Source organism: Coregonus lavaretus (genome assembly GCF_964263955.1).
Source record: "Coregonus lavaretus genome assembly, contig: SUPER_35_unloc_1, whole genome shotgun sequence".
NCBI lineage: Eukaryota > Metazoa > Chordata > Actinopteri > Salmoniformes > Salmonidae > Coregonus > Coregonus lavaretus.
The window spans coordinates 5,810,486-5,835,159 of record NW_028167181.1 but is presented as its reverse complement, the minus strand read 5'-3'; the positions used below and the strand labels follow the sequence as shown (position 1 = coordinate 5,835,159).

General features: G+C 46.0%; 1 pseudogene across 1 annotated transcript; it reads left to right on the top strand.

Annotated features, from left to right (window-relative positions):
- Positions 1-8,338: 8,338 nt before the first annotated feature.
- LOC311109972 (lymphoid enhancer-binding factor 1-like) lies at positions 8,339-19,800 on the top strand (annotated as a pseudogene). Its single transcript has 8 exons — positions 8,339-8,512; positions 13,568-13,688; positions 14,272-14,391; positions 15,140-15,305; positions 16,437-16,544; positions 18,685-18,733; positions 19,157-19,222; positions 19,766-19,800. The product of its transcript is annotated as a lymphoid enhancer-binding factor 1-like (transcript).
- Positions 19,801-24,674: the final 4,874 nt, after the last annotated feature.

Sequence of the window (24,674 nt, the reverse complement as noted above, 5' to 3'; positions counted from 1 at the left end):
TGTGATTGTCCTCTCTACTGTATGTCTACACTGTGATTGTCCTCTCTACTGTATGTCTACACTGTGATTGTCCTCTCTACTGTATGTATACACTGGGATTGTCCTCTCTACTGTATGTATACACTGGGATTGTCCTCTCTACTCTATGTATACACTGTGATTGTCCTCTCTACTGTATGTCTACACTGTGATTGTCCTCTCTACTGTATGTATACACTGTGATTGTCCTCTCTACTGTATGTATACACTGGGATTGTCCTCTGTACTGTATGTATACACTGTGATTGTTCTCTAACATGCTAGTATGTTCTGACTGACTCATAGACAGACTGTGTGTAGCTTGTCATCAAACAGTCCCGCCTGAAACCCAGACCGGCAGGTCACGTGTGGTCAAGCAGGTGTGCAGCAATCCAGACATCAGAATAGCAGAGCGGGAATATGGGTGAAAACTCTCCAAGAAGAGTAATCGTCAAGCTGACCAGCACATTAACTTAACGTAGCAGGCGTAAAAGAAAGACCTGATTGGGGTCAGATGAAACCGGAAGCATCCGGTTTTCAGGCTTCGCCTCTTCTCTGCTTTCCCCCTAAAAACCGGATGCTTCCGGTTTCATCTGACCCGCTGAGGGTGCCAACACATTAACACATTCTGTTGTGTCTGCGGTTATACCTTTTTATCTCTCTCGGTTTCAGTATGTCTGTGTTTTTACAATGGTGTTTGTTCTTCACTGGTCGCCCTTGTGGCAAGAGGTCACATCTTGCTGCTGTGATGGCACACTGGTATTTCACCTAATAGATATGGGAGTTTATCAAAATTGGATTTGTTTTTCCTCTCTCTCTTCGATCTCTCTCTTCTTTCTCTCTCTCTGTGTGTGTGTTCAGGTGTGGCTGTTAAAGGGCCCTGGCTGCATAACAGAACAGCCAGAAGCTGAGGAAGGGCTTTTCAGTCGGCGGATTTAGCAGCATGGGGAATCATGGGAATCTGCCACTTTAGTCTCTCCGTCCCCGACTGTTTGTGGAAACGCCTCACGTGGTTCCGGCACACACTTGATTGTAGCTACGGGCACGCTGAGTCCTCATTGCATATAAATTACAGAAGTGGGAAGCGATTATTATAAACGTCCCCCTTTTTTCGTTTTCCCTCCCCCCTCACTCGGCAGGCGAGGGATAATGGAGTGGAGTACAAAAGGCAAGTGGTGACAGGGGAAGAAGAGTTAGAGATGCCAAGCAGGCAGGGGGAGGGGGGGGGGGGGGGGGTTAGCCAACTGTCGACTAGCGCTGTACACTATGTAAGGGAAGGGGTGGCGATATTAGTGTTAGGCATTAGGGTTAGCAGTGTGCTTAAGGTTAGGTTTAAAATCAGATTTTATGACTTTTTGGCTGTCGCATAGTGACTACTGCAGAGCTGCCTCCTGAACCAGATTCTTGACTAAAAATGCTAACCTCCGTTTAAAAAGGCTTCTAAAGTTTGTTATTTCCACTTTAAAATGTCAGACTTGATTTATACTTACTGAAAATGTATCAACCCCTACAAAAATGACAATTAAAAATTATAATCCACATAATTATTCACATTTCCTGTTGCTGCAGGATTATTTTTCTGCTATGAGAAACTGATCAAATTAAGATGGGACATCTGAATACCCATGCAGGTATACACGCATGCATTCACAAGCACATACACAAAAATATGGACTTGGGTGCACAAACACACTGATTTGTACCAGCAGAAAGACTATGCTCCTCCACAGTGGTACCCATACTAGACCCTGACTCTGTGTGGAATACAACCTTAAATCTAACAGTAGTGGGGTCAGCCAGAAAAAGAACCGGACTGTATCCGACCACCCATCCATCCAACCGCCTTCACACAAGACACCAGTTTCCTTTGCCCAAGCAACACCCCCCATTTTTGACACACACACACACACACACACACACAGAGCAGCGCCCCAAGGCATTGAGCCTCCCTGTTCTCTTACAAAGCAAAGCGTTGGAGCTGGAGTTTCTCCTCTCAAACACCGTAGCTCTCTGGCAGCTCCAGTTCCGCGCAATGAATTTCTCTTCAAACCACATCTAAGGCCGCTTGAAAAGGGCCGGCCAAGCCTGGTTATAAAATTCTCAAATGGAACGTTTATTTTCAAATCCGTGCCCTCTCTCTCTCTGTCTCTCTCTGTCTCTGTGTGTGAAATATGAATAGAAAAGAGAACCTAAGCCTATTATTTCTTCCCTGACAATAAAAAAGACCTCCAATATAGCCGCCAGCCGCTCCGCTGCCACAGCCATCGTCACGGGGATAAGAAGGGGCGATCAAATCGAGGCGACATTGCATGACCATCCACGGTCGTGGTCAAGTCGGAGCTGTGCAACCACTTTTTTAAAATCTATTCTTTGTAAACTTGGCATAAAGCAGGAAGTGATTTTAAAGGAAGGCGTGGCGCGGCTAGTCCATAAGAAACCACCTGGAGCTATTAAAGTTTTAAAATGGCAGCTCCTTCAGTGATGCCGGGTCACCTCGAATGACTTGGGTTTTCTGGGGGAACAGAAATACCCCTCCCTTCTCTTTGTGCAAGTCAACTCCCCCAAAACTCTCCTTGTCCATTTTAATATTGTGACAATTTAACATGTTATTTTGGCGTCTGTATACAGACATCTTGGTGCTGTGATTTAGGTAGAGGACGGTGCTGGCTAGTAGTGGTGCTATGTTTTAGGTAGAGGATGGTGCTGGCTAGTAGTGGTGCTATGTTTTAGGTAGAGGATGGTGCTGGCTAGTGGTTAGTAGTGGTGCTATGGTTTAGGTAGAGGATGGTGCTGGCTAGTGGCTAGTAGTGGAGCTATGGTTTAGGTAGAGGATGGTGCTGGCTAGTGGTTAGTAGTGGGCTATGTTTTAGGTAGAGGACGGTGCTGGCTAGTAGTGGTGCTATGTTTTAGGTAGAGGATGGTGCTGGTTAGTAGTGGAGCTATGGTTTAGGTAGAGGAGGGTGCTGGCTAGTGGCTAGTAGTGGTGCTATGTTTTAGGTAGAGGATGGTGCTGGCTAGTGGCTAGTAGTGGGCTATGGTTTAGGTAGAGGATGGTGCTGGTTAGTAGTGGGCTATGGTTTAGGTAGAGGATGGTGCTGGCTTTTGGCTAGTAGTGGAGCTATGGTTTAGGTAGAGGATGGTGCTGGCTAGTGGCTAGTAGTGGTACTATGGTTTAGGTAGAGGATGGTGCTGGCTAGTGGCTAGTAGTGGTACTATGGTTTAGGTAGAGGATGGTGCTGGCTAGTAGTAGTGGTACTATGGTTTAGGTAGAGGATGGTGCTGGCTAGTAGTAGTGGTGCTATGGTTTAGGTAGAGGATGGTGCTGGCTTTTGGCTAGTAGTGGTGCTATGGTTTAGGTAGAGGATGGTGCTGGCTAGTGGCTAGTAGTGGAGCTATGGTTTAGGTAGAGTATGGTGCTGGCTAGTAGTAGTGGTACTATGGTTTAGGTAGAGGATGGTGCTGGCTAGTAGTAGTGGTACTATGGTTTAGGTAGAGGATGGTGCTGGCTAGTAGTAGTGGTGCTATGGTTTAGGTAGAGGATGGTGCTGGCTAGTAGTAGTGGTACTATGGTTTAGGTAGAGGATGGTGCTGGCTAGTAGTAGTGGTGCTATGGTTTAGGTAGAGGATGGTGCTGGCTAGTAGTAGTGGTACTATGGTTTAGGTAGAGGATGGTAGTGGAGCTATTGTTTAGGTAGAGGATGCATGTGTGCCTCCTAGATTCAGTAAAAGCTGTGTCGGTCACAGAAGCCCTCAGGTTTCCCCTGGTGGATTTTGCCTTTAGCCTTAAGGACGGTACACAATGGAGGCACAGTTTATTAAGAAGTTGAGAGAAATGGGCTGTGACAGCTGCGACTGGGAGAGCACGAAAGAGGTCTTCTCCAACATGGTGGAGGCTAGGGCATTTCAAAAGCTCCTCGGCTTTCTCAGGTGCCAGAGAGTCAGTCAGCAAGCGGGCCGTGTTGGTTTTTCTGCCATGGGATGGAGCTGGAGATATGGGGGGAAGTGGGTTTGTTTTTGTACCTGCATCTGACTGCATGCTTGTTAAATTGTCTCATTTTTATATATATGGTTTAGAATCCTCCCTTCTCTCTCCCTCTGTCGGAGAAGAGAACCCGAAGACTGGAGAGCTTAAATAAAAATCCTCCATCCAGGTTCTTATCTCGTTCCCACAGGGAAGCAAATGGGACCTGAAAGGCGTAATAATTAAGCGAAGAGGGGTGAGGATGGTATAATTTTAGCCCCAACTAGTATAGGCATGTCCCTGGCTGCTCCAGGCCCAAATCAGGCCCTCTATTAGGGAGTCCTCTCCAGTCCTCATCCTGGTGGGATAAAGTGCCATTAAAGCTATTTCCAGCACACAGATTATCCCCTGACCTTTGATTCTGGCTGACCTGGGTTCTCCTGGGACTTCAGGACTTTAGAGTCAGGGTTTAGGGACTAATTAGTTGCTATGAGTGAGCTAATTTTGTTTGTTTGAAGTTGGATTGAGATTATAATTTTTTTGTTGATGCTCACTCTGTTTTCGATCGGAAACCCTTTTTTGGGTGTTTTTCATCACTATGGAAATTAGTTCTGAAAACGTTGGACTATTTTGAGGCAAGATCCAACATTACGTAAGAGGTGGTTAAGCCAAATGCACTTGATATGTTCGATGCTGGAGAGTGTGTGTGTGTGTGTGAGCAAAAGAGAGAGGGCTGGAGACCTGGGAGTCTTGCTGCTTAACCAGGCCCCGGAATCTGACACTGATGAAGCCCCCCTCCCCCCTTTTAGTAAGGTGTGCATAGCTGAGATCCTTGGCCAGGGTGCAGACCTAAACCCCTCCACCCCACCCTACTGCTAAACCCCTGGTTAGGACATTCCCAGATGGGGTAGGAGGAGAGGTGGTAGAGTGGTGCCAGTCTGTGAGGGTCCGGTCCGGCAACACAGGAAATTCCAGGGGGGTGGTGGACCTGCCACAAATTAGCTTGCTGAGAATGTCACCTTAGCATGAATCGCCTTGCTGCAAATGAAGCCAATGAAAGTCACCTAGTGCTGTTTATATATATATATATATATATATATATATATATATATATATATATATATATATATATATATATATATATATATATATATATATATATATATATATATATATATATATATATATATATATATATATATATATTTTATTTATTTAGGGATATCATTTGCTAGCATTTTTTATATGTTGGGCAAGATTGGGTGTAGTCAAAATGTATAGGATGGGTTGATGGATGACTTTCAGATCAAGCGTATAGCCTTTTGAAATATCATGCTATACGTTTACCCATCATTCTTATACACACCAAAATAGATTGACAGTTTTTTCAGACAAAGCAGTATATCCTTTAGAAATGCTGTTTTGACTGTACAAGTCAAGCAGATCCAGGGCCAGTGCTGGGTGCTCTGATCGTGAATAGTAGATTTAGCATGGCTAAGCAGTACCATGTGTTCAGTGCTGTTGGAGCGTGTAAGCGGCTGGGGGTCTGGCCAGGGTGGAGGGGGGGGGGGGGGGGTTGTGCAGGTCTCTGTGTCAGCCCAGAGGTGGGGGGTGGTAGGGAAGGGGGTGCTGTGGCCAGACCACTGCTGACGTGATTAACCCTGCCTTTTGGTTCTACCGCAGACGTCTCTAAGAGATCTCTCTCTCCTTCTCTTTCTTGTTCTCCTCTTTCAATTCAAGGGGCTTTATTGGCATGGGAAACATATGTTATTTCTCTCTCTCATCCTCCTTCCCTCTTTCTCTTGCCCTATCTTTTTCTCTCTATCACCCCTCCTCCATCCCTCATCCCTCCTTCTCCCCTCCTTCCCCCCGGCGCTGGCTCTGTAATGAACTGCTCTTATTCACCGGCTAATGACTGCCTTTGATCTCACCGTTAAGACCTCTGCTCTAACTCTACCCTGTGGGGCTCTCTCTTTCACTCTCCCCCTTCTTTCCTCCCCCCTCTGCCCTTAAGCAGGAAATAGGGGCAGTACTCACTGACCAAGGCTAAACAAAGTTTTGAGGTGTTGGGGAAAGGCTGGAAGGGGAGGACATTGAGACCTCCCTTGCGGGAAGGTGTTTTATTTTTTACTGCGCCATTAAAGCCCCCATGCAGTTTTATTTTATTTTACGTATGTCTAATAAATCTGTTTATTTCATGAAAATAACTCCATGCCACCTGAACAAAATATATTTGTAATAATTTATTTCCCTGAAATGCTCAGTCTGATTGTGTGGGCGTGTTGATACAAATGTAAATATATTTACATACACAACCCTGATTGGCGGATAGGATGGTCTAGACTCTAGAGCCTACCCCACTTACCCCTTCAAAGTAGGAGGATACATGCAGTGGGGAGAACAAGTATTTGATACACTGCCGATTTTGCAGGTTTTCCTACTTACAAAGCATGTAGAGGTCTGTAATTTTTATCATAGGTACACTTCAGCTGTGAGAGACGGAATCTAAAACAAAAATACAGAAAATCACATTGTATGATTTTTAAGTAATGAATTTGCATTTTATTGCATGACATAAGTATTTGATACATCAGAAAAGAAGAACTTAATATTTGGTACAGAAACCTTTGTTTGCAATTACAGAGATCATACGTTTCCTGTAGGTCTTGACCAGGTTTGCACACACTGCAGCAGGGATTTTGGCCCACTCCTCCATACAGACCTTCTCCAGATCCTTCAGGTTTCGGGGCTGTCGCTGGGCAATACGGACTTTCAGCTCCCTCCAAAGATGTTCTATTCGGTTCAGGTCTGGAGACTGGCTAGGCCACTCCAGGACCTTGAGATGCTTCTTACGGAGCCACTCCTTAGTTGCCCTGGCTGTGTGTTTCGGGTCGTTGTCATGCTGGAAGACCCAGCCACGACCCATCTTCAATGCTCTTACTGAGGGAAGGAGGTTGTTGGCCAAGATCTCGCGATACATGGCCCCATCCATCCTCTCCTCAATACGGTGCAGTCGTCCTGTCCCCTTTGCAGAAAAGCATCCCCAAAGAATGATGTTTCCACCTCCATGCTTTACGGTTGGGATGATGTTCTTGGGGTTGTACTCATCCTTCTTCTTCCTCCAAACACGGTGAGTGGAGTTTAGACCAAAAAGCTCTATTTTTGTCTCATCAGACCACATGACCTTCTCCCATTCCTCCTCTGGATCATCCAGATGGTCATTGGCAAACTTCAGACGGGCCTGGACATGCGCTGGCTTGAGCAGGGGGACCTTGTGTGCGCTGCAGGATTTTAATTCATGACGGCGTAGTGTGTTACTAATGGTTTTCTTTGAGACTGTGGTCCCAGCTCTCTTCAGGTCATTGGCCAGGCCCTGCTGTGTAGTTCTGGGATGATCCCTCACCTTCCTCATGATCATTGATGCCCCACGAGGTGAGATCTTGCATGGAGCCCCAGAACGAGGGTGATTGACCGTCATCTTGAACTTCTTCCATTTTCTAATAATTGTGCCAACAGTTGTTGCCTTCTCACCAAGCTGCTTGCCTATTGTCCTGTAGCCCATCCCAGCCTTGTGCAGGTCTACAATTTTATCCCTGATGTCCTTACACAGCTCTCTGGTCTTGGCCATTGTGGAGAGGTTGGAGTCTGTTTGATTGAGTGTGTGGACAGGTGTCTTTTTATACAGGTAACGAGTTCAAACAGGTGCAGTTAATACAGGTAATGAGTGGAGAACAGGAGGGCTTCTTAAAGAAAAACTAACAGGTCTGTGAGCGCCGGAATTCTTACTGGTTGGTAGGTGATCAAATACTTATGTCAGGCAATAAAATGCAAATTAATTACTTTAAAATCATACAATGTGATTTTCTGGATTTTTGTTTTATATTCAGTCTCTCACAGTTGAAGTGAACCTATGATAAAAATTACAGACCTCTACATGCTTTGTAAGTAGGAAAACCTGCAAAATCAGCAGTGTATCAAATACTTGTTCTCCCCACTGTATGCATTGGTCCAGAATAATCAGATCGTGATGTCATGCTGTGGGCCAAAAACTCCATGCCACCTGAACAGGCTGAAATTACAGGTGTTTTTCCTCCCCTCCAAAATCTCTTACACTAAAAGGGCATTATAATTTTCACAATTTCAGAGTCTAATTTCGACCTCATGGAAATATAATTAAAAACAGGAAAATTGTGACTGCACCGGCTCTTTCATCTTACCAGCTCCTTTGTGTGTGTGTGTGTGCTACACAAATCCCCAAACGGCCGTACCCTTGTCATTTGAGAGAGGGCCGGGACTTGATTTAGCGCTGGAAAACTCTGGAAATGCTAGCTGCTAACTGACTTGAGGAAAGGTAATGTAATGCCTTATCTAACGTGCTTCTCTCTCTCCCCCCTCTCCAGTCCAATAAGGTTCCGGTGGTGCAGCCGTCGCATGCGGTCCATCCACTCACCCCTCTCATCACGTATAGCGACGAACACTTCGCCCCGGGACCCCACTCCGGACACCACCCCCAGGATGTCAACCCCAAACAAGGTAGGCAATGCCCCGCTCCACTCAAATCACTAAACCAGTGGACATCATTAACCATGATAGTCCCACTAAGCACAAACCAGATTGGATGGCGTATCGCTGCAGAATGCTGTGGTAGACATGCTGGTTAAGTGTGCCTTGAATTCTAAATAAATCACAGACCGTGTCACCAGCAAAGCACCCCCACACCATAACACCTCCTCCATGCTTTATGGTGGTAACTACACATGCAGAGATAATCCGTTCACCCACACTGCATCTCACAAAGACACGGCGGTTGGAACCAAAAATCTCCAATTTGGACTCCATTGCTCGTGTTTCTTGGCCCAAGCAGGTCTCTTCTTATTGGTGTCCTTTAGTAGTGGTTTCTTTGCAGCAATTCAACCATGAAGGCCTGATTCACACAGTCCCCTCTGAACAGTTGATGGTGAGATGTGTCTGTTACTTGAACTCTGAAGCATTTATTTGGGCTGCAATTTCTGAGGCTGGTAACTCTAATGAACTTATCCTCTGCAGCAGAGGTAACTCTGGGTCTTCCATTCCTGTGGCGGTCCTCATGAGAGCCAGTTTCATCATAGCGCTTGATGGTTTTTGCAACTGCACTTGAAGAAACTTTCTAAGTTCTTGAAGTTTTCCGTATTGACTGACCTTCATGTCTTAAAGTAATGATGGACTGTCATTTCTCTTTGCTTATTTGAGCTGTTCTTCCCATAATATGGACGTGGTCTTTTACCAAATAGGGCTATCTTCTGTATACCCCCCCTACTTTGTCACAACACAACTGATTGGCTCAAACACATTAAGAAGGAAATAAATTCCACAAATTAACTTTTTAAGAAGGCACACCTGTTAATTGAAATGCATTCCAGGTGACTACCTCATGAAGCTGGTTGAGAGGATGCCAAGAGTGTGCAAAGCTGTCATCAAGGCAAAGGGTGGCTATTTGAAGAATCTCATTATTTTGATTTGTTTAACACTTTGTTGGTTACTACATGATTCCATATGTGTTATTTCATAGTTTTGATGTCTTCACTATGATTCTACAATTTAAAAAATAGTAAAAATAAAGAAAAACCCTTGAATGAGTAACTAGGTGTTCTAAAACTTTTGACCGGTAGATGTCTCATGTTTTGAGGGAGCATGCGATTGGCATGCTGACTGCAGGAATGTCCACCAGAGCTGTTGCCAGAGAATTCAATGTTCATTTCTCTAGCATAAGTCGCCTCCAACGTCGTTTTAGAGAATTTGGCAGAACGTCCAACCAGCCTCACAATAGCAGACCACATCCGGCTTCTTCACCCGCGGGATCGTCTGAGACCAGCCACCCGGACAGCTGATGAAACTGTGGGTTTGCACAACCGAAGAATTGTCAGAAACCGTCTCAGAGAAGCTCATGCAGTTCTGCATTGGAACCAACTTCAGTGGGCAAATGTTCACCTTCGATGGCCACTGGCACGCTGGAGAAGTGTGCTCTTCACAGATGAATCCCGGTTCATCTGTATCGGGCAGATGGCAGACTACATGTATGGCGTCGTGTGGGCGAGCGGTTTGCTGACGTCAACGTGTGTGCCCCATGGTGGCGGTGGGGTTATGGTATGGACAGGCATAAGCTACGGACATCGAACACAGTTGCATTTTATCGATGGCAATTTGAATGCACAGAGATACTGTGACAAGATCCTGAGGCCCATTGTCGTGCCATTCAACCGCCGCCATCACCTCATGTTTCAGCATGATGATGCATGGCCCCATATCGCAAGGATCTGTACACAATTCCTGGAAGCTGAAAATGTCCCAGTTCTTCCATGGCCTGCATACTCACCAGACATATCACCCAAAAGAGCATGTTCGGGATGCTCTGGATTGACGTGAATGACAGCGTGTTCCAGTTCCTTGCCGATATCCAGCAACTTCACACAGCCATTGATGAGGACTGGGTGAACATTCCACAGGCTACAATCAACAGCCTGATCAACTCTATGCAAAGGAGAGGTGTCGAACTGCATGAGGCAAATGGGGGTCACACCAGATACTGACTAGTTTTCTGATCCATGCCCCTACTTTTTTTTTTAAGGTATCTGTGACCAACAAATGCATATCTGTATTCCCAGTCATGTGAAATCCATAGTTTAGGGCCTAATGAATTTATTTCAATTGACTGATTTCCTAAAATGAACTGTAAATCAGTAAAATCTTTGAAATTGTTGCATATTGCGTTTTTTATATTTTTGTTCTGTGTAGTAAAGATATTCACATCACACTGTGTTCATCACTACCCATCTCCACAGAGGCATGAAGCCAAAGCTATTCCTCTGAGGGAAATGTAACATAAGTTCACCCAACCACCTACACAAGGTGGTTAGGTGACGATCTGTCTCAGAGAAAGAAAACTAGAACACATTCCTCCACACGGCGTACTGCATCTCCCCACCTACCTGCATAAAGCAGACAGCTCCTCAGACAAGGCAAGGCAGTCGGCTTTACCGCACTGCTGAAAACCTCTTTCTCTCTTCATTTTCCTCCCTCCATTCGTCACCCTATATCTGACACTCTTTCTCTCGCTCTCTCTTTCTGTCTGTCTGGGTAAAAAACGTCAAGGTAAAATCCCTGACAGGCGCTAGAGCACAAAGGCAGTTGGAAAGCCCAGGCACGGTCAGGGTGAGACTTTGGCAGAGGTTCATAGGCCTTGTACTGGTCTGGCCCCGGCCCTCCATATGCACTCCCCTCCCCTCTTCTCCTCCCCTCTTCCTTCCGGCTGCAACGCAACAGCCCCCCCCCCCTCCACTTAAAAGCAGGAGGCAGACCAGACAGGATGCGATGTGTGATGACGAGGCAGTTGAGTAAATAATCCAATATGGCCACCGTACACCAGATCCATCCAGACATCGTAGTGATCTTATGTACCTGTACACAGCAGGACAACTGAATAGGGGATTTAGTGGGAACTCACATTTGAAAGCCTACATTTGCTCCAGAAAGTCATTCACTTCCCTTGTAGCTACAGGATTTCTTTACAATAATGCTTTCCAGAGTGCTCCGTTTTTACATTTTGGTCCTCACTTACAGTCCTCATACATTTTGGTGTGAGTAGTCCCCAGGGATTGAGTATGAGGGTTGATGATAAACATAGCAGAGAATGGAGTTATATGAAGAAACCGCTGGAGGAGATCTGAGTTTAAATCGATCCACACACTCCCATAGCCTGGACTGGTCCATGTAGAAGAGATCTGCTAGATGAATTAGCTATACATTAAGTCCCCTGGCATTTCCAGACCTAGATACTGTAAAAGAGCTAAAGATATGTAGGGAAGCGAAGGCAGTCTCTATCCATCTCTCTTTCTCTCGCTCTTTCTATCACACTTTTGCCTATTCGTTCTCTGTGTCATATATTTTTTTTTTCATCAGCCACTCGGCTCGCTACACTCCATAGCGGGATCAGGACTTTGATCTTCTCATTAATCATTTTTAAAAATCATGGATGTTCTCATTATGGGCCCTAATAAGCTCTAATATGTGCCGGGCGGTAACGCCGGATCGAAGGTCGAACTCCAGAGCCCTTTGAACATGTAGATTTCAGACTTCACATTGTAATTTACAATGAAAAAATGAAACACTTAAAATATAATATTTTAATATGAGATCATATATTGGAATACAAGGTATGTCTAGATTTGGATAAGGGTATGAAAATGTTTGAGGTAGTGTTTTCTGAGAAGCAAGGCTAGGAGGGTAAAATGGTGTGAAGCGTGTTGATGTTAGCGAGTAATTACACACCTTTTTAGTGCTTTGAGTTGGTGTTAACACTGAGCTCCCCTCCCTCCGTCTCCATCTCTCTCCCTTCCCTCCTGACTTTCCTATCCTTCTCACTTTCCCTCCACCCTTTGCTCCTTACATCTCCCATTCCTCTCTCTCACTCTCCCCTTCCTTTCACTCCCTCCCTTTCCTCCCATCCCTCCCTAGTGCCCTACAGAGCACCCTGAGACTGGGGTGGTGAATAAGTGGGCTGGGGGTGCTGGAATCCAGCGTTGCTACAGTGGCTTTGGAGATAAGCCTCCTCTCTCTGCCCCTCTGAGGGAGTTAGACCCCTTTTAGACTGCAGCCTGAGAAGAAAGAGGGAGGGGGATGGAGAGAAGGGGTGAGGGAGAAAAGCCTGGATCCATCTGGGATTAGGAGATGGTGTTAATCTGGAGGCACTTGCCTTTTCTTCTGTCTGTCTCTCTCTCTTCTGTCTGTCTCTCTTCTGTGTCTCTCTCCTCTGTGTCTGTCTCTCCTCTGTGTCTGTCTCTCTTCTGTCTCTGTCTCTCTTCTGTCTCTGTCTCTCCTCTGTGTCTGTCTCGCTCTGTCTCTCTCTGTGTGTGTGTATGTCACTGCAGGGCCTTCTACACGGGCCTACACAGCACACCTTCACTATAGCTCCCAGTCTGACATATCCATTTACTAGGGACCTTCATTTCCTTCACCCTCCCCTCTTCCCTCTCTCCGTCCCTCCATTCCAGTTTAACTTCTCTCCAGCCTCCACAACAAGCGGAGGGAGGCTGAGAGTCCTTGACCTTGAAGCCCAAGAGGCCTAGCGTTGATGAAGAGCGGGAGAGCTTAGCTGTGTTGAGGAGCCAGTGACAGTACAGAGCCCCAGTGAATGCTGTCTGCAGGGAGCGTTACAAGAAGCACAGAGAGACGGGCCTTAATGAACACTGATCCACTTCTAGAGAGACGGACTGGAGGGCTACATGGGGGCAAATGTGAACCTTTCTGTGTCTATTATTATAATAATACACACTTGGCACACCGCCACACACACGTACAGTTCATACACTGAATTCCAACACCGCATGGCACAGATGTCCTTGTCATGTCAGTGACATGCAGGATCAAACCATTCAAAGATGCTGGAATATCATTGGGTGGTTACCCTTCATTCACGGTTATATTATATGTTCTACCAAATAATGTACGGTATCAACAACAATATGGTAAAAACACTCTATGGAACAACGTTTCAACAACGTGTTATCTTCATGGTCGGGTCATTGAATGCATGTTCTGTTCCTTCTCATACAGGACAGTACCACTCATCCTGTCTCTCTACAGGCATGCAGCGCCATCACCCCGGGCCGGACATGACCAACTTCTACCCCCTCTCCCCTGGAGGAGTGGGACAGATCACGCCCCCACTGGGATGGTACGTTTAGGATGACACACACACAACCACCCATTCAACAGGTGAAGATTGAGACAAACTATATACAGTACTGTACATGTGGATCCATTGAGAAGGATGATCCTACAGACAGACAGGCACACAGAGGGGAAATCCAGGCCCTGGACTCTCTCATTAGGGCTGTGAACCACACTGGTTCTCTCTGTGCCCAGCACATGTCAAACAGGCCAGTCCATCGGACCGCCCCATATGTGCTCTCGCATATTCATCTGTCTATTTAGCTGCTCAAAAGGCGCCCTGTGTCAGCGGCTCCCTCTGAGCTGCACTATGTTAGTAGCTCTCGTATGAGGCCTCACTCTGGATCTCTCTTTCCTTCTCATTTATCTTCCTCTCTCTCCCCCTTTTCTGGTTGGTATGTGTCAGGACAGTGCTGGTATAGACAGGAGAGGCTTTGGACCCAGATGATTTCCTCCTGTACTTTCCTCAAACCTCCCCCCTCCTGTATTTTCGTTGAATATCTATTAACTCTTATTTCACCTAGTGTGAGTATGTTGGGGAGAGAGAGGACGAGGTTCTAAAGTTAATGCATGGGTTCTTGTTCCAGGTTCTCACACCACATGGTCCCGGGTCCCCCAGGCCCTCACGCCACAGGGATCCCCCACCCGGCCATCGTCAACCCCCAGGTCAAACACGAGCCCCAGCACGACAACGACCTGATGCACATGTGAGTCCCCCAAACAGTGGCCCTTTCTGGGTCCGCTTCACACAGGGCCAGCCGTGAGTAGAGTGTAGATCAAACAAACACTCACGCCTCCCTCTCCCCTGTTACACTGAAAACACACGTTCCTACCAAAACACACCTCACTATTCTACTCCTCCTCATGGTATTAGCAGCACATTCAGAGTTCAGGATACTTCCAGGTATTTGGTGACTCAACCACATGTCCCAACAACGCAGCAGTCCAACCTCCCCTCCCTCCTATCACCTTGATGTGAGTAGATAAGCAACAAGGGCCTCACAGAGCTGATAAGGGCCCCACCACGCATCATTTGGCCCCTGGCATCACAACATGCATACCAACAGACACACACACACACACACAGAGACGCACACAGACACACATCAAGGTCCTGTGCCGCTGGGGCTACTAAGCGATTGGCAGTGTGTGTGCTGGGGGGGGAAAGGTTTGGTTGCCATTACTGGTGAAGTAATCGCTCTCTCCGCTTGAAAGCGCCAAGACTGTATGACTGTACATGATTAAAGACTCCTGGCATCGCGGAAACCCCTTGCACGCACGCACCCTCGCTCCCAATTGGCTGAGGCGAAACAGACCCCTCGCCGTTTGTTCTCACACTCCAGGAGGCCCAGTTTCTCCATCGCAACCCTCTTTTTCTTTTTTTATCACCGCCGCTGTTCCCTCCTCCTTCTTTACCTCGCTCCCTTGTTCTTTTCTCGCCAATTGTTTTGCCAGGAAGCCTCAGCACCAGGACCAGAGGAAGGAGCAGGAGCCCAAGAGACCCCACATCAAGAAGCCGCTGAACGCCTTCATGCTGTACATGAAGGAGATGAGGGCCAACGTGGTGGCAGAGTGCACGCTCAAGGAGAGCGCCGCCATCAACCAGATCCTGGGACGGAGGGTACGTATGGTGAAGGGGAGAACCCATGTTTAGAGCACCCCCACCTGGGGTGGAGAACGGTTAACCACCCCCTTGTCTGAAACCTTTAGTGTGATGGTGATGGCCAGGGTAGTGTGCTAGGGGAATGGCCATAAGCCACCATTTTGGGTTCTTCTGTAAACCAAAACCACCTGACAGCATCTCTCGTTCAGCTAGAGGGCTTCCAGATCATAGAAATGGAATCCATAGAGCGGGTCTCCCCATGCAAATCATGGAGAGTGTAATGATGTGGTGTAATAATGTTATATGATGTACTGTTTTATCTTTTGTTTTATATGTAATGTAAGTGCCTTAATGTGTTTGGACCCCAGGAAGAGTAGCTGCTGCCTTGACAACAGCTAATGGGGATCCCTAATAAATACATATACAAATGATGGCATAATGGGTTGACTGGTTAGAGGTTCCAAGCCCTTTCTATGGATTCTCTTTCTATGTTTGAGATCTTCCTTCAACTCTTCTACATCAAGGTCCTTCAAGGGACTAATCATGATGACCATCTCTTTGTCCGAACCTGTTACTTTCCCTCATCAGGCGGATCCACTTTCTGCCTGACTGACTAGCGGACGTTTTAACCAAATTGACTTTTTATAAAAACTTGCCGTAGATAATAATAGTGTGGTTTGGAAATGACAATGTGTTCCTTTTTGAGAATTGGGGTAGAAGAAAGAAAGAAACTGAATGAGAAAGAGACCGCTAGAACATGTTTAAAACCTTAACACAAAGCCTTTTTGGTTGGGGCAGCCAGCCACAGCAAAGCTCCGTTTGCGGCCTTTGTTCAGTAATTGCCCGCTGACATAGTTTGAAGCAAAAGCGCCACTAAATTGGAACCAGTGTTTTGATATGAAATCAAAGTATTTTTTTTTCTCTCTTTCCCATATGTTAATCTCTTCATCATGTTCGCCCTTTTTTATAATTTTTTTTTACCAAACGTTTGTACGTTTTATAAAGGAATAGTTTTTCTGCACCAAAACACTAGCACCCGTGTCTTTGGAGGGGACATGAAAGTGCATACCAGTAATTGACTGTGTGCTGTTGTACCTTTTTTTTTTTCTCTCTCCTTGTTTTGTAACCTCCCTCCACGTACTGAAACAGTGGCATGCTTTATCCAGAGAAGAGCAAGCTAAGTATTACGAATTAGCCCGCAAGGAACGGCAGCTCCACATGCAGCTCTACCCAGGCTGGTCTGCCAGAGATAATTATGTAAGTATCATACGGAAACAGATTGGCAGCGGAGAGTTGTGTGTGTGTGTGTGTGTGTGTGTGTGTGTGTGTGTGTGATTTGTCAACTGTGATTTTATTTTTCTGACCGGGGTTCAAATAATATTTGAAATTTTTCAATTACTTTTGAGTGTTTGTTTGAGTCTGCCTGACGTGCCAGATGAGCAGGGTTTGCACTTTTGGGGCTGTTCCATTGGTCACATTTAGCCAGTCAAGCTTGATCAGGCACCACTAAAATATTTCAAGTATTTCAAATATTATTTGTACCCAGGCCTGTTCAGTTTTGATGTAGGCTAATTGTTGTTTATGAATTTCAGGACAGTAGCTAGTATTCTTTGTTAGCTTTATTAACACAATGCTAGCTACAACATTCTAATAAACATTAGCCGTTTCCATGATAATGGTGTCCATTTTTAGCTGCTATGCTACAGCCTAATGTGTAATTCATAGCACTCTAATTCCATGCTATTATTACCAGCACAATGGATTGTAGTATGAGACTCCGTATTATACGACACTGAGAATAGTGGCCTGTGATGGTGCTGCCAGTCTTTGATGTTCCGTATCAACATGGAAGCCTTGGATATGTAAACAGAGTTGATGCCCCTGCCAGGAGCGTAGACACTTAGAGTGACGAGTAGATTGCTGTGTGATTTTCAGATGGCACAGCAACAAGGGGTGGGTGTGTGTGTGTGTGTGTCAGGGCACCTGTTATGTTAGTGTCCTGTTCATCTGTGTGTGTCTGTTCCGTGTGTGTGTGTGAGACCGTTCCGTGTATGTGACTGTATGCTAGCGCCTGCCGTTGTTAAAAAGTGTGGCTCCAGCACTCACTTTCACTCCACCACCACAGGGGCTCTTTGTAGTGGTCATCTGCCTCCTCTCTGGACAGCCCCGCACAGCACCTCTCACCTTCTGCCTCCGTCGCCCCGCCGCCACCACACCATGCTGGGGGAAACACTGCAGGACAGGACGGTATAGGGCAGGACAATCCAGTACAACACAGTACAGACTTTAGTCTCCTTCCATGTCAACTCCTAGCCCTTACCCTATTGGTGTTGACAGATCTGATAGGCTAAAGCAATAAGCCAGGAAGTAGAGGATGACCTCATGGTCTGATGGCCTCTACCACTGTATGTGTCTCATAGAGAGAAGCTTTGCTCGCACACATCCATTCCATCATAACACACACTTAACACCAAGCACCCCTCCAACATAAACTAAGCCCTTCATAGTACTGTACCACACACACTGTCATAACTACTGTACACATCACCTGCCCCCCTCCCCCTCCCTCCCTCTCTCCTCTCTCTGTCTGCCACAGCGGTGTGAGAGGAACCCAGATTAGCTCATCATAAATAAGTGGATTAGTAGACTTTGCAGCAGGAAACCAAAGTGCTGCTCATATTTGACTAGAATGACTGTTACGCCACTATCTCTACCTATAGTCCCCCTCCCTAGGGGATTTGGCTATAAGCTATAAATCCATACACACTTACTCACAGTGGAGCTCAGTGATCAGTGCTCACTGGAGGGGGGTTGACTGACGCTCTCCATGGTAATCAGTCGAGGACCAGCTCTCCCAAGTAATATTTAGCATTTTTTATGTTTTAATTACATATTGATGTTTGGTACTAGGAGACTGAAAAAGACTACATACGCTGCTGTTGCTTCTACACTTGAAGTCTTTATATAAGTATGGTGATGGATGTTGTTTTGTTCATGATAGGTTGTTAGAGAACACACACTGATACAGGTGAGGAGAGGACAGCCAAGTTTGCTACCTGCTCCGATTGGAAGGCAAGGATGGGGTTCAAAACCTAACATTCTGGAATGGATCCTACCAAACATGTCTATGTTAATAGTTTGTTAGAGAGCACACTATACTGAAGCCAGGTGCGGAGAGGACAGAGACAGCCAGCTCTCATAGGCAGGGAGTAAAGACGGTCAGCCCCTCTGACCAATCCCAGCGTGGTGATTGGCTGCAGGCCCAGAGAGCGAGGGGTGCTGGTTGGCTGCCCGGCGGGGGATGAGTGAACAGGGCAAACGGCAGCAGGACTAAGCGTGGTGGAGGGAGGGTGAGTGCTGGAGCCACACTTTAAGCGTTCACCTCGATATTTTCTAGGGAAAGAAGAAGAAGCGGAAGAGGGAGAAGATCCAGGAACCGGCTGCAGGTAACCAACCCCTTTCCCTTCCTCTCTTTCCCCTCTTTCTCTCCCCCTCTCTCTCCCTCTCTTTTCCTCTCGATTTGTTGTTCTGTGAGATGATGAGTGTTCAGTTTGTCCTTTACAAACTCTCCATGCGGTCTCTCTTGTGTCCGTCTCTCACACTAGCCTAAGTCATTTTAACACATACATGCACCACAAGCAATAAAAGGTCTTGTCACTCTGAAACAGGCCCCTGTAATGCTGACATAATCAGAACCAGGTGTTGTGCCATGCTTGTCACACAGTATTGGGAAAGCTATAGCCGCATTTCCCTAGAAATAACCAATCAAGAGGCCCCACTTTGACCATGTGGCTAGTTTCACCTGGATTATGCATGAAACGTTTCAGCCCCGTCCACCCATAACCACCCTTCCCCTCCTCCCTCTCCAGACCCCCATAGAACTCCATTCGACCCCTCCGCCCTCACTAGAGTGGGCTTTCAGAACCACCATGCAGGTACCAGTGTCACTCAACCTGCACCTCTCCTTTGTACTCCATCCCTCTCTCCTTTCTCCATCCCTCTCTCTCACCCCCCCCCCTTTCCCTCTCCACTCCACCTACTTTGGGATTAGTCTGTAAATGCTGGTTGACTTAACTGCTCTCTGTGCTTTGCACTTTATTGGTCTAGCTGCTGTATGTCACTACCACCGTGCTCTTAGCTTAAAGCTCTGTGTAAACACTGCACCGTTGTGTAGGAACCTATAGGGGGGGAAATATATATTTAGAAATCATGTAGACCACGTGCTATATTACCATTTAGATGCCTATTATCAATTTGCTTCTACATCTGCATTGCTTGCTGTTTGGGGTTTTAGGCTGGGTTTCTGTATAAGCATTTGGTGACATCTGCTGATGTAAAAAGGGCTTTATAAATACATTTGATTGAATTTCTGCTTTAGTTTGTGGTGAGGCGTTCCATTAGCCCAGTTGGCTCTCTTTTCCTCAGCTGGACATGCCTTATGTAAAGACAAACATGTTAAAAGATGCCATTTTCTGCAGGTACAGGCCAGAGAATGAAAACGGCGTACATCTGAGCATAAATGGTAAGACAACCCCCCCCCCCCCCCCCCACCTCCTCTCCAGTCATGCCTGTCTGGTCTGGTAGTATGTATCAAGCCTTGTATACTGTTCACAGACTAATCCTAAAGGGTCCACCCTAAACTCACCATGGTCATTGTGTCAATCAGTGGAGGCTGCTGAGGGGAGGACGGCTCATAATAATGGCTGGAACGGAGTGAATGGAATGGCTTCAAACCATATGTTTGATGTATTCGATACCATTCCGCTCCAGCCGTTACCACCAGCCCGTCCTCCCTAATTAAGGTGCCACCAACCTCCTGTGGTGTCAATGGTGTTAAGTCTCAAGGAGTGAGATGTGTGTGATTGTGTTCTGGGTGTATATTGACCTGGGCACTCCAATGGCAGTCTTTTGTCTGGTTAGTGAGATGATCATCTGAATCCACTGTGTGAATGTTGCAGTGCATGGCTGAGAAATTGTTGTTGAGTCCTTTCTTAAATTCAAACTGATGCCCTTTATTAGATGTAACTCAAACACGAAAATGGACAAAGTGCTCTGCATTATCTAAAACGTAAAAAAACACAGCTTTTTTTTCCTAGTCTGACGTCTTCATAGCAGCAGATATTCCTGGAGGAGTGGGAGGTTCCGTCCCAAATGGCACCCTATTCCCTACATAGTGCACTACTTTTAACCATACCCCTATGGGCACTGGTCAAAAGTAGTGCACTATATGGAATAGGCTTCCATTTGGGACGCATACAGCCTAGGCCCAGATGGTCTGCATGTTTTCTGTTCTACCAACACTGAATGGAGACTAGACCTTCCAGACTACATCTGGGATCAGAAGGCTATGAAACACCACGCTCCACTAGAACACTGTCAAATCACATAGTTTGATAGAGATTTGTTGGCGGTTTGGTGTGAAGTGTGGATGGTCCTGCTGTGCTGTACGAGCACTATAACACACAAAGCACGACGTAATCAGTCAAATGTTCTGGGGTTTATTTGGTTGGGGTTGTTCTTTGTGAAAAGGTAAGTTGTGACAAGCGACAGTAACAGACAAACATGTAGGGCTCTTGTACCAAAGTGTCACCAAGTTTTGAAATGAGTGCATGCACTCCATTAGATCTTTCTACCATTAGATATCTCTCTCTCGGTCTGAGGTTAGTCTTATAGCATCCTGCTGTGCACATTTTTATAGCATCCTCTCCCTCTCTCAATTCAATTTAAGGGCTTTATTGGCATGGGAAATGTATGTTAACATTGCCAAAGCAAGTGAAGTAGATAGTAAACAAAAGTGAAATAAACAATAAATATTTACAGTAAACATTACACTCAGAAGTTCCAAAAGAAGAAAGACATTTCAAATTTCATAGTATGTATACAGTGAGGGGAAAAAAGTATTTGATCCCCTGCTGATTTTGTACGTTTGCCCACTGACAAAGACATGATCAGTCTATACTTTTAATGGTAGGTTTATTTGAACAGTGAGAGACAGAAAAACGCATGTCAAAAATGTTATAAATTGATTTGCATTTTAATGAGGGAAATAAGTATTTGACCCCTCTGCAAAACATGACTTAGTACTTGGTGACAAAACCCTTGTTGGCAATCACAGAGGTCAGACGTTTCTTGTAGTTGGCCACCAGGTTTGCACACATCTCAGGAGGGATTTTGTTCCACTCCTCTTTGCAGATCTTCTCCAAGTCATTAAGGTTTTGAGGCTGACATTTGGCAACTCGAACCTTCAGCTCCCTCCACAGATTTTCTATGGGCTTAAGGTCTGGAGACTGGCTAGGCCACTCCAGGACCTTAATGTGCTTCTTCTTGAGCCACTCCTTTGTTGCCTTGGCCGTGTGTTTTGGGTCATTGTCATGCTGGAAGACCCATTTTCAATGCCCTGGCTGAGGGAAGGAGGTTCTCACCCAAGATTTGACGGTACATGGCACCGTCCCATCATCCCTTTGATGCGGTGAAGTTGTCCTGTCCCGTTAGCAGAAAAACACCCTCAAAGCATAATGTTTCCACCTACATGTTTGACGGTGGGGATGGTGTTCTTGGGGTCATAGGCAGCATTCCTCCTCCTCCAAACATGGCGAGTTGAGTTGATGCCAAAGAGCTCAATTTTGGTCTCATCTGACCACAACACTTTCACCCAGTTCTCCTCTGAATCATTCAGATGTTCATTGGCAAACTTCAGACGGCCCTGTATATGTGCTTTCTTGAGCAGGGGGACCTTGCGGGCGCTGCAGGATTTCAGTCCTTCACGGCGTAGTGTGTTACCAATTGTTTTCTTGGTGACTATGGTCCCAGCTACCTTGAGATCATTGACAAGATCCTCCCGTGTAGTTCTGGGCTGATTCCTCACCGTTCTCATGATCATTGCAACTCCACGAGGTGAGATTTTGCATGGAGCCCCAGCCCGAGGGAGATTGACAGTTATTTTGTGTTTCTTCCATTTGCGAATAATCGCACCAACTGTTGTCACCTTCTCACCAAGCTGCTTGGCGATGGTCTTGTAGCCCATTCCAGCCTTGTGTAGGTCTACAATCTTGTCCCTGACATCCTTGGAGAGCTCTTTGATCTTGGCCATGGTGGAGAGTTTGGAATCTGATTGATTGATTGCTTCTGTGGACAGGTGTCTTTTATACAGGTAACAAGCTGAGATTAGGAGCACTCCCTTTAAGAGTGTGCTCCTAATCTCAGCTCGTTACCTGTATAAAAGACACATGGGAGCCAGAAATCTTTCTGATTGAGAGGGGGTCAAATACTTATTTCCCTCATTAAAATGCAAATCAATTTATAACATTTTTTACATGTGTTTTTCTGGATTTTTTTGTTGTTATTCTGTCTCTCACTGTTCAATTAAACCTACCATTAAAATTATGGACTGATCATTTCTTTGTCAGTGGGCAAACGTACAAAATCAGCAGGGGTTCAAATACTTTTTTCCCTCACTGTATATAAATATATACACAGTGTTGTAACAACAATGTGCAAATAGTAGTTAAAGTCTCTCGCTCTCTGGCAAATCTTATAACGAAATCAAACCCTGAACCAGACAAAGATTTTCCGCTTGATTGATTCTTGACCGCCCCCCCCCCCCCCCCCCAACCCCGAGAAATCAGACCTGGGTTTTGTAATGGAGTGCGTCTATCCATTCCCTCTTTATTTTTGTTGATATTGTTTGCACATTAATTTTCAGGGCGTGATTAATCAGAATACCCTTTTAAAGGAGAGTAGGGTAAGGATCAATAAAACGTCCTTGTTTTCTCTTCTGGCATATCGGTGGTGTACTGATTTTAAATGTCTGGCTGAAAAGGCCACGCCAAAGAGTGCAGCAGTTCAACAGTGTTTAATTTCTTGGAGTGGATTGTTTATCCCCAGTGGGTCAGACACCAGACCCAGCACACTGCTGGCACACTGCTGGTTCTCTTACCTTGCAGTTAAATAGCTCTCTGGGAATCTAGCTATTATTTTTGACATTGTGAAATTAGTGTTTCCTCCTTCTTGCTCTCTGACGCTTTCTCTCTCGCTCTTCCTCTCTCGCTGACACTCATTTGTTCTGTCTGACACTCAGAACTTTTCACTCTGACTCATTCTCTCCCTCCCTCTGTTAGTGTCATTGTCTGACTAAGCCGGTCTGTTTCACAGGCCTTTGAGATGTGTATCTGGTCGGGACATGTCCTTAAGGCTATCTACATTTGTCCCAAAGGGAGGGAGACGACCAATAATATAGGTGGCCTTTTAATCCGACGAACAGCGTGGGCCAGGAGTCACAAACACTCATAAAAACTCCCCAGCGTTGGAACTGACTGAGTCATCTCAGTCCAACTCTTATGAACGTGCTCTTTTCTTGCCACCCGGTAACCGGAAACTTCTGTGAGAGCAAACTTGAAATTCCCCTGTTTTTTTTTTTTTTTGTGCGAGGTAGTTCATCTTTAGGGGGGAGGGGGGGGCTGTTTTGAATGTATTTTTTTAAACTGCCCTAAAAAATTGTGTGTTTGTGTAAGTAGCTGGTGAACTAGTGCAGTGCGGAGCGTTGAGGTGAAGGCATTCTGAGAACATACCCAGGATCCACACACGGCATGAAAGAAAGTGCTGTTCTAGCAGGAGCTGTAGTGGTCTCGCTCTTCTCTTTCTCCCAACTGTCGTTCCTCTCTCTCAAGCAGCCAGCCGCACTCTCCGGCTGCAATTAGGCAAGGTTCAGAGTCTTGCCTCCATTTCCAGAGCCGGTTGGATTTGGTGGAGGACATACACCCCCCCACCACCACAGCGTTATTAGTGACCTGGGATAATTGGAATGGTTTCGGGGGCTGTGAAACACTCAGGGTCTTGCTCTGAGTGTCTCAGCTCAGCAGAGGAGAGGAGAGGGAGCTCCTGTCTCCTCTTTTTAAAACTACACTTCACAAAGAAGAAGAAAAGAGTGGCCTTAGCATAAATCAGGGCGACAGCCACCGGCTAATGTTACTGTGGGTTAGGAAATAGAAACGGAAACGTCTGCTCCCCTCTCTCTCAATCTCTCTCACACACACAGCAGAGCTCTGTGAAGGAGAAATAGACAACCTCAGCACTTCTGTCCTTCCAGGGGTGTAGTAGCAGTAGTGGAATGTCAAACGCTCAACTATGCAGGTGTCTAACACACCGTTTTAGTCAACTCCTGGACTTGATCTCTTGCCTCTCCTCCTTCAGAGAAAAGGGGTCTCTTTGATACTTCTTGGGGGGCTCTAGTTTATATGTGTGAGACTGAGATGTGCAACCCCAATGACACCCTATTCCCTATACAGTGCACTACTTTTGAACAGAGCCCCATGGGCCCTGGCTAAAAGTAGTGCACTATAAAGGGAATAGGGTGTCATTTGGGACTCTGAGAATCACCTATAGCGGGGC